The sequence below is a fragment of the Bos javanicus genome, chromosome X, assembly GCF_032452875.1.
Source record: "Bos javanicus breed banteng chromosome X, ARS-OSU_banteng_1.0, whole genome shotgun sequence".
Lineage (NCBI taxonomy): Eukaryota > Metazoa > Chordata > Mammalia > Artiodactyla > Bovidae > Bos > Bos javanicus.
In genome coordinates, this window is record NC_083897.1 from 19,078,612 (window position 1) to 19,088,381 (window position 9,770).

General features: G+C 43.7%; 1 protein-coding gene across 1 annotated transcript in view; it reads right to left on the reverse strand.

The window, feature by feature from the left end:
- Positions 1–316: 316 nt before the first annotated feature.
- ZNF449 (zinc finger protein 449) overlaps positions 317–9,770 on the reverse strand; it is an 84,166-nt gene continuing 74,712 nt past the window's right edge. Inside the window, exon 8 of the mRNA XM_061408408.1 lies at positions 317–683. The gene's annotated coding sequence lies outside the window, so the exon portion shown is untranslated. The remainder of the gene's footprint in view (positions 684–9,770) is intronic.

Sequence of the window (9,770 nt, forward strand, 5' to 3'; positions counted from 1 at the left end):
AGTGAATGTTATACTTCATATTAAGAGAACAAAGGGGTAATACATAATCATTCCAAAAGATTTAAAACATGGATTTGGTGAAATTCAATACCCATTCATGATTTTAACATCTTTTAAGAACATTGAAATTGTTAGGAACTCATTCTTCTGGCAAATAGTCTATAAAAAACCTCAGTGTGCATAATATTTAATGGTGAAAGAATGTTCCTAATATTGGGAACAATGCATGGTGTCTACTCTTGGCATTTCTATTCATCATTGCAGTGGAAGCTTGAGCAAATGGAATAAGCCCCCTACCCTGACAAATCCATCCGAATTGGAAAGGAAGAAATAAAGCTTTATTTATTCACAGATCATCCTGTATGGAGAAAATAACAAGTAAAGCACAGACACAAAAAAGCCACTAGACCCATAAACAAATTTAGCAAGGCCAACAGGACACAATATCAACATCAAAATATCGCTTATACTTGTACATACTAGCACCAAAAATTCCAAAAATGAAATTAAGAAAGCAACTGGATACACAATAGCCTTCAAAAGAATAAAACATTAGGGATAAATCCCATAAAAAATGAATAAGACCCGAAAACTAAAAATTACTTAAAACATTATAAGACATAGCTGAGAAAATTTAAACTTAGTAAAGATAGTTCATGGATTGGGAGACTCAATATGGCAACCTTCCCCAAGATTTAGCCCAATATCTATCAAAATCTCAGCTGAATTTCCTGTAGAAATTGACAAGCTGATCTTAAAATATATGCGGAATATACATTTATATCACCTTAAATAGCCAAAACATTTTGAAAAAGGAAAACAGTTGAAGGATTTATCATACCTATTCCAGAAGTCATAAAGCCACAGCAATCAAAACAGTATGAATCTTGTACAAAGATAGTCATGTAGATCAGTGGAACAGATTGAGAAAGTATGAACAAATCCTTAAATTTATGATGAGATGGGTCTTCTATTATGGCAAAATACACAACAAATGTCGCCATTTTAACCATTTTAAAGTATCAAATTCAGTAGCATGAAGTACATCCCCAATATGTAACCATCACCATTATCTAATTCTAGAATATTTCCATCACCACAGATGAGAACACCATGTGCATTGTCAGTCTTCATTACCTCCCTACCCTACTCCTTGGCAAATACAAATATGCTTTCTGTCTCTATGTATATACTTTTTATGGGTATTTCATACAAATGGAATCATATGATATGTAACCTTTTATACCTGGCTTCTTAGTGTAATATTTTGTAGTTCATTCACATTATCTGTAGTTCATTCACATTATTGTATGTTTCTTTTAATGGGAGAATAATATTCCATTTTATGGATATATGACATTTTATTTATCCAGTCATATGTTTGTGGACATTTGTGTTGTTTCTACCTTTTTGCCATTGTGAATAGGGTTACTATGGACATTCAAGTACAGGTTTTGTTTGAACACCTGATTTCAATTTTGGGGGTCCACAACTAGGAGTAGAATTGCTGGATAACATGTTAATTCTATGTTTAACTAGTGGAAGAACTCACCAAACTGTTTTACATAGAGGCTGCACCATTTACAGTCCCACTTAGTAATGTATGATGATTCCACACTCTCCAACAGTTGTTATTTTTCTTTTCTAATTTACGGTTGTCCTAGTATGTGTGAAGCAATTTTCATGTGCATTTCCCTAAGGCTAATGATGTGAAATTGGACTTGCTGGTGGCTCAGACAGTAAAGAATCTGCCTGCAGTGCAGGAGACCAGGGTTTGATCCCTAGGTTGGGAAGATCCCCTGGAGAAAGTAATGGCTACCCACTCCGGTATTCTTGCCTGGAGAATTTCATGGACAGAGGAGCCTGGTGGGCTACAGTCCCTGGAATTGCAAAAGAGTTGGACATGACTGAGCAGCTGACACTTTCAACTTTCAATGACATGGAGCATCTGTTCATTTGTTTGGTAGCCATTTATATGTTTTCTTTGCAGAAATACTAGTACTTTGGGATAAATTTGACAAAATTTCTGGAAGACCTGTACACTGAAAATTACAGAAGGAATTAAATACTACAAACATAAATTGATATCTCATGCTCACAGATTTGAACACTCAATATTGCTGGATGGGAGCTCTAGAAAACTGACCTATAGATTCAATGCATTCCCAATGAAGCAACAGTAGGACTTTGAAAATAAATTGACAAAGTGATTCCACCTTTCCATAGAAATACAAAAGGCTAAGGAGAGCCAAAATTTTTGAAAAAGAACAAAGATGCAGGATTTATACTACTTCATTTCAAAACTTGATATAGATCAACAATAATTCAGTGTGATCTTGGTATAAAGATAGATTTACAGATCAATGGATCAGAACAGAGTTCACAATATACTCAAAACTATATGGACGATTGCCTTTTTTTAATTTATTTTAATTGGAGGCTAATTAAGAGGTGGATGAAACTATTATACAGAGTGAAGTAAGTCAGAAAGACTATTGCCTTCTGACTGAGATGTAAATGCAGTACAACAGAGAAAAATAACATTTTCAGCAAAATACTGGAAACATTGGAAAAGCACATCTTTAAAAACAAAAAAACTCACATAACATACAAAAATTAACTAGATATCATGAGACAACACCAAAATACATGCCACCTGCAAAGTAGTGCAGTACTGAGAAGCACTACTCCCTGGAAGCTTGAGGGCCAAGAGGTTGACGTAAGTGAACTGTGTTGTACAAACAAACTAAGGAAGATTCATAATGATGCACCCAAAGCTACACAACTAGTGGGTGGGAGATGCAAGGTAGCAGCCAGGTTTCCTGACTTTGGGCTTAGGCTTTTCTGCACTATTCTGGTCAGTTGCACCCTGTGGCAGATTCCCTCTGATCCCAGAGGACAAGTTCATGCCTTGTTTCTGGGACAAAGCCCCTGTCACATGTCCCTGCATCTAAATCCATGACTTGTGGGACTTCCCTGGAGGTCCAGTAGTTAAGATTTCAGCCTCGGGGGCTCCCCAGGTGGTTCACTGGTTGAGAATCAGCCTGCCAGTGCATGACACGTGGCTTCGATCCCTGGTCCGGGAAGATTCCACTTTGCACGGAGCAACGAAGCTGGGTTCCACAACTGTGGAAGCCCTGGTGCCCTAGGTCCTGTGCTCTGAAATGAGAAGTCAGGGCAATGAGAAGTCTGAACGCTGCAAAAAAGAGTATCCCTGGCTCACCGCAGCTAGAGAGGCCCACCACAGCAACAAGGACCCATCTGCTGCTGCTAAGTCGCTTCAGTTGTGTCCGACTCTGTGCAACCCCATAGACAGGCTCCCCCGTCCCTGGGATTCTCCAGGCAAGAACACTGGAGTGGGTTGCCATTTCCTCCTCCAATGCATGAAAGTGAAAAGTGAAAGTGAAGTCGCTCAGTCATGTCCGACTCTTAGCGACCCCATGGACTGCAGCCCACCAGGCTCCTCCATCCATGGGATTCTCCAGGCAAGAGGACTTGAGTGGGGTGCCATTGCCTTCTCCAAAGACCCAGCACAGCCAAAGTAAATATATAAATAAAAAATTATAAAAAACCTATGAACTGATTATGTGGTTCTGATATCCATGTTAGTGGAGCATCACCATCTGCTGGTTGATTCCTTGAACTATATCAGAAAGCCCTTGGGGTGTTGTGTTGCCAAAGGCTTCACCACAGACACAGTCACTGCTGCACAGCCAGTTTTGATAAGGTCAAGAGAAGAAAGAGAAGATAGCTTTGGGGGCACAGGAAGGGAGTGGGGGTGGTGGTGGATGTCAACGTGAGGCTATAGAATCTTGTATAACTCGAAAATATATTTGAGCAGCGTCTTCTACTTGTGGATTCCTTGAACTGCATCAGAAAGGTCCAGGGGAGATGTGTTCCTAAGGCCTCAACAACAGGAACAGTCATCTGAGAAGAGTCAGTTTTGATAAGGGCAAGAGGAGAAAGAGAAGTGAGGTCTTGGGGCACAGCATAGGAGTGGGAGGAGCGGATGTCAATGTGAGGCCGTAGAGCCTAGTGTAACTCAATAACCTACCATCTGCTGGTGGATCTCATGAACTACATCAGAAAGCCCTGGGGATGTGTTGGCCACTCATTTTACATCAATCAATGAACACTGACCAAGGGGAACATTGACCACATGGAAGCAGTCTATCCTCCAGGATAAATCTTTGTTACTGATCAGCTTGATTCAGAGCTGATCAGACGAGCTCCACAGTCTCAGGACCTCAAAAGGCAAGGCACTGGCTGAAGCTGCAAGGGCGTGATGACTAAAGTTCTGCCTCTGACCTTCCATCCACACCAGCAGTGAGAGCCCTTAAGCCACTTCTGTAGTATATGCTTGCTTGCTACTCAAAGTGTGGTCTAGGGACCAGCAGCATTAGCATCACCTGGGAATTTCTGACTCTGAGGCCTCCATCACAGGCCTATTGAACCAGGACTTGCACTTTCATAATATGCCTGGTGATTCCATGCACATTAAAGTTTGAGAAGCACTACGCCCTGGTAGCTTGAGGACCGAGAGGTTAACATAAGTGAACTGTATTTTAAGTGAGTTTAAGGCAAAACTAATACAATTATGTAAAGTTTAAAATAAAATAAAATTTAAAGACTCACAATGATGTACAAAAGCCACAGAACTAGGGGTGGGAGATTCAAGGTTAGCAGCCAGTTTGCTTGATTTTCAGCTCAGGCATTTCTTCACGATTTTGGTCAGTTGCACCCTGTTCATGCTTTGTTTCTTGGACCAAGCTCCCGTCATATGTCTGCATCTAAATCTATGACCTGGGGGAACTTCCACAGTGGTCCAGTAGTTAAGACTTCACCTTCCAGGTCTTCCCTTGGGGTCCCAGTGGTTAAGGCTCCACCTGCCAGTGCAGGGGACAGAGGTTCAATTTCTGGTACAGGAAGACCCCACATGCCAAGGGGGAACTAAGCCAGGGCGCCACAACTATTGAAGCCATCACTAGGGCCTGTGCTAGGAAACAAGTCACAGCAATGAGAAGCTCATAAAATTGAACCAAGAGAAGCCCTGGATCGCTGCAACTAGATAAAAGCCCACTGAAGCAAGGATGACCCATCACAGTCAAATAAATACATAAATAAAAAAAGAACCTATTAACTGATTGTGTGCTTCCGATTTCTATACTAGTGGAGAAGAGCCATCTGCTGGTGGATTCCTTGAATTACACCAGAAGTCCCTTGGAGTATTGTGTTGCTAAGGTCTTCAGACACAGAGACAGTCACCCTCGCACAATTTTGATATGAACAAAAGAAGAAAGAGAAGAGAGGTCTTGAGGCACAGGAAGGGAGTGGGAGTAGATATCACTGTGAGACTGTGGAGCCAAGTAGAACTCGAAGAGCTAGTGAATCAGTGCCCTCTGATGGTGTATTCCTTGAACTACATCTGAGAGCCATGGAGGTGTTGTGTCAACAAGGCTTTCAGCGACAGGGAGAGTCACTCCTGCACAGTCACGTTTGATAAGGGCAAGAGAAGAAAGAAAAGACAGGTCTCGGGGCACAGGAAGGGAGTGGGAGAGTAAATGTCAATGTGAGGCTGTAGAGCCAGGTAGAATTCAGGAAATGTAGTGGAGCAGCACCATCTGCTAGTGGATTTGTTGAACTAAATCAGAAAAGCCTGTGGGTGTTGTGTTGCCAAGGCCTTCAGTCATAGGGACAGTGCCTCCTGCACACCCAGTCTTCAGAAGAGCAAGGTAAGAAAGAGAAGAGAGGTCTTGGGGTACAGGAAGAAAGTAGAGGGAGTATATCTCAATGTGAGACTGTAGATACTTAAATAACTGGAAAACTTAGTGGGGCAGCGCCATCTGCATGTGGAATTCTTGAAGGACATCACAAAGCCTTGTGGGTGTTGTGTGTCCATGACCTTCAGGTACAGGAACAGCCATCCAGCACAGACAGTTTTGATATGGGCAAGATGAGAAAGAGAAGGGGGGTGGTCCCAAGATGGTGGAGGAAAAGGATAGGGAGACCACTTTCTCACCCCCAAATTCATCAAAAGATCGTTTGAATGTTGAGCAACTTCCACAAAATAATTTCTGAACACTGGCAGAGGACACCAGGCACCCAGAAAAGCAGCCCAATCTATTCAAAAGGAGGTAGGACAAAATATAAAAGATGAAAACAGACAAAAGATTTAGGGACAGAGACCCGTCCTGAAAAGGGAGTCGTGAAGGAGAAGTTTCCACATTGTAGAAAACCCTTTCATAGGTGTGTCTGTGGGGAGTTTTGGGATCTCAGCGGGCAACATAACAGGACGGGGGGGATACCCTACAGAATATGCGCCTCACCACAACTACAAGCAGAGATGGAGAAGCGGCACAGACACTCTCTTCCACCAGTAGCAGGTGGGGGCTGGACTGGGAGGTACAGGCTGCATCATCGGTCCTTACGGTAAGGACCAGGCCTGAATGCCCTGAGGACAATCTGAGGAAGCCAATGTGAGATAGCAACCTAAACCGTGGGATTGCTAGAGAGATGAAAAACAAGAAATAAACCTTTCCTGTGAAAGGCTCTAATGCTACACGATGACCCCTGGTGTGCTCACAGAACAAAGGATTGAGCGAATACCAAATGAGAGCAAGCCAGCTGCCATTTAGGGCCCTCCCTCCCCAGTGCCAGAGAGGCAGCTGTGTCACAGCCAGAGCCGGAAGGCAAGGGACTGCTGCAATCTTGGCCCCAGAGACTGCATCTTCTATCAAACTGTGAGCAGGCTCGAAGTTGCTAATCATGTCTTCCTGGGATACTGGACAGTTCACATCTGCCAGGAGTGTCACAACCTGAGATCAGCTCCCCAGAGGAGATACGTAGCACACCTGAGGCTGTCACACTGCACCTAGGAAACCAAGTGGCCAGGACCGGGGTGGTGCACAAGATGCATGGCCCACCTGGGACAGTGCACTCACCAAGCGCCCAGTTACCTGAGTTGCTCAGACCTGGGAAAGGCACAAAACCCACAGGCCATCTGGGTCTGTGCCCCTGCAGAGCACCCTAGAACCTGAGTGGCTTAGACCTGGGAAGTGCACAAAATGCAGGGCCCACTTGGGACAATGCCCTTGCAGAGCACCCTGGAGCCTGAGCAGGGTGGACCCAGGAAGGACACGCCGCCTTGGGCTGTGGCAAACCCAGTGTGGTCCATCCACTGCAAGCACTCCCCACACATGCCAGTGGTATTTGTTTGCAGTGCCCCTCCCTCCCCACAACACAACTAAACAAGTGAGCCTAAATAAGTGGCCACCTTCGCCCCCTTGTATCAGGGCAGAAATTAGACATGGAAGAGAACTGAAAACAGAGGAAGCCAAAATAAACAAAGAAGGGGGAACCACTCTGCAAGTGACAAGTGCAACAGAATAAAACCCTGCAGTTAATGTTGAGACTGTGCACTTGAGAGGCACCTATAGACCTTGAAAACAAGATCTCAAGCCAGAGATGAGCCAGAATATATATAAGATATATATGCCAGATATACAAGCCAGAATAAGGGGTTATCTGACTGGTTCCAAATAGGAAAAGGAGTACGTCAAGGCTGTATATTGTCACCCTGCTTATTTAACTTATATGCAGAGTACATCATGAGAAACACTGACTGGAAGAAGCACAAGCTGGAATCAAGATTGCCAAGAGAAATATCAATAACCTCAGATATGCAGATGACACCACTCTTATGGCAGAAAGTGAAGAGGAACTAAAAAGCCTCTTGATGAAAGTGAAAAGGAGAGTGAAAAAGTTGGCTTAAAGCTCAACATTCAGAAAACGAAGATCATGGCATCTGGTCCCATCACTTCATGGGAAATAGATGGGGAAACAGTGCAAACAGGCTTAGACTTTATTTTTGGGGGCTCCAAAATCACTGCAGATGGTGACTGCAGCCATGAAATTAAAAGACACTTACTCCTTGGAAGGAAAGTTATGACCAACCTAGATAGCATATTCAAAAGCAGAGACATTACTTTGCCAACAAAGGTTCGTCTAGTCAAGGCTATGGTTTTTCCTGTGGTCATGTATGGATGTGAGAGTTGGACTGTGAAGAAGGCTGAGTGCCGAAGAATTGATGCTTTTGAACTGTGGTGTTGGAGAAGACTCTTGAGAGTCCCTTGGACTGCAAGGAGATCCAACCAGTCCATTCTGAAGGAGATCAGCCCTGGGATTTCTTTGGAAGGAATGATGCTAAAGCTGAAACTCCAGTACTTTGGCCACCTCATGTGAAGAGTTGACTCATTGGAAAAGACTCTGATGCTGGGAGGGATTGGGGGCAGGAGGAGAAGGGGACGACAGAGGATGAGATGGCTGGATGGCATCACTGACTCGATGGACATGAGTCTGAGTGAACTCCGGGAGTTGGTGATGGACAGGGAGGCCTGGCGTGCTGCGATTCATGGGGTCGCAAAGAGTCAGACACGACTGAGCGACTGATCTGATCTGATCTGATCTGATGAGACACAAATGCTCTGAGTGATCAGGCCTCATCACTGGCCCCGAATTGAATTCCTCTCCTCCGCAGGCCAAGAACCCTGCCATCTTTCACGGTCAACAACCTTTCACCTTGGGGCACAGAAGTCTGACACAGGCCAGTGCTACCTGAGCACGTGGACCCAATATTTCCCATGACCCATGCTTTAGAAAAGTCTGACTCGGGCCAGAATCAATTGATGCCCTGAACCTCACATTTCCTATCCTATTTGTGACACAAATTATGACTCAGGCCAGAGCTAAGTTACCACCCAGGCCCAACATTTTCCAATTTCCTTGTGGCACAGAAATTTGACTCAGGCCAGACCTAACTTACACCCCGACCCAACTTTTCTCATGCTCCGTCCACCAAAAAAGCCGGACTTGGTCAAGAGCCTATCTCACACCTGGACCCATCATTTCCCTTGACCCTGGCTTTAGTGAACTATGACTGTGGCCAAAGCTGACTGACTACCCTGACCAAATATTTCTGATGAACTTCGAGGCACACAATTCTGATTCAGGCTAGAGGCACCTTACTCTCTAGACCCAACATTTCTCACAACCCTTGTTTTAGAGCAGTCTGATGTATGCCAGAGCCAACTTACATGCAGAACCCCTCCTTTTGAACCCCTTTTGCAGCATTTAATTCTGACACACCAGAGGTAACTTACCACATGGATGCAACATTTCCCATGACCCTTACTTTAGAGAAGTCAGACTCAGGCTGCCAGAATACAGAAAGGCCACCCCAAACACAGCAATGTAAACAAGATGAAAAGGCAGAGAAATACCCAGCATGTAAAGGAACAGGACAAATGCCCAGCAAACCAAACAAAAGAGGAAGAGATAGGGAATCTACCTGATAAAGAAGTCTGAATAATGATAGTGAAAATGATCGAAAATCTTGAAAACAAATTGGAGTTACAGATAAACAGCCTGGAGACAAGGATCGAAAAGATGCAAGAAAGGTTTAACAAGGACCTAGAAGAAATAAAAAGAGTCAATATATAATGAATAATGCAATAAATGAGATTAAAAAACACTCTGGAGGGAAGCAACCGTAGAATAACAGAGGCAGAAGATAGGATAAGTCAGGTAGAAGATCGAGTGATAGAAATAAATGAAACAGAAAGGGAAAAAGAAAAAAGAATTAAAAGAAATGAGGACAACCTCAGAGACCTCTGGGACAATGGTAAACGCCCCAACATCCAAATCATAGGAGTCCCAGAAGAAGACAAAAAGAAAGACCATGAGAAAATACTTGAGGAGATAATAGTTGAAAA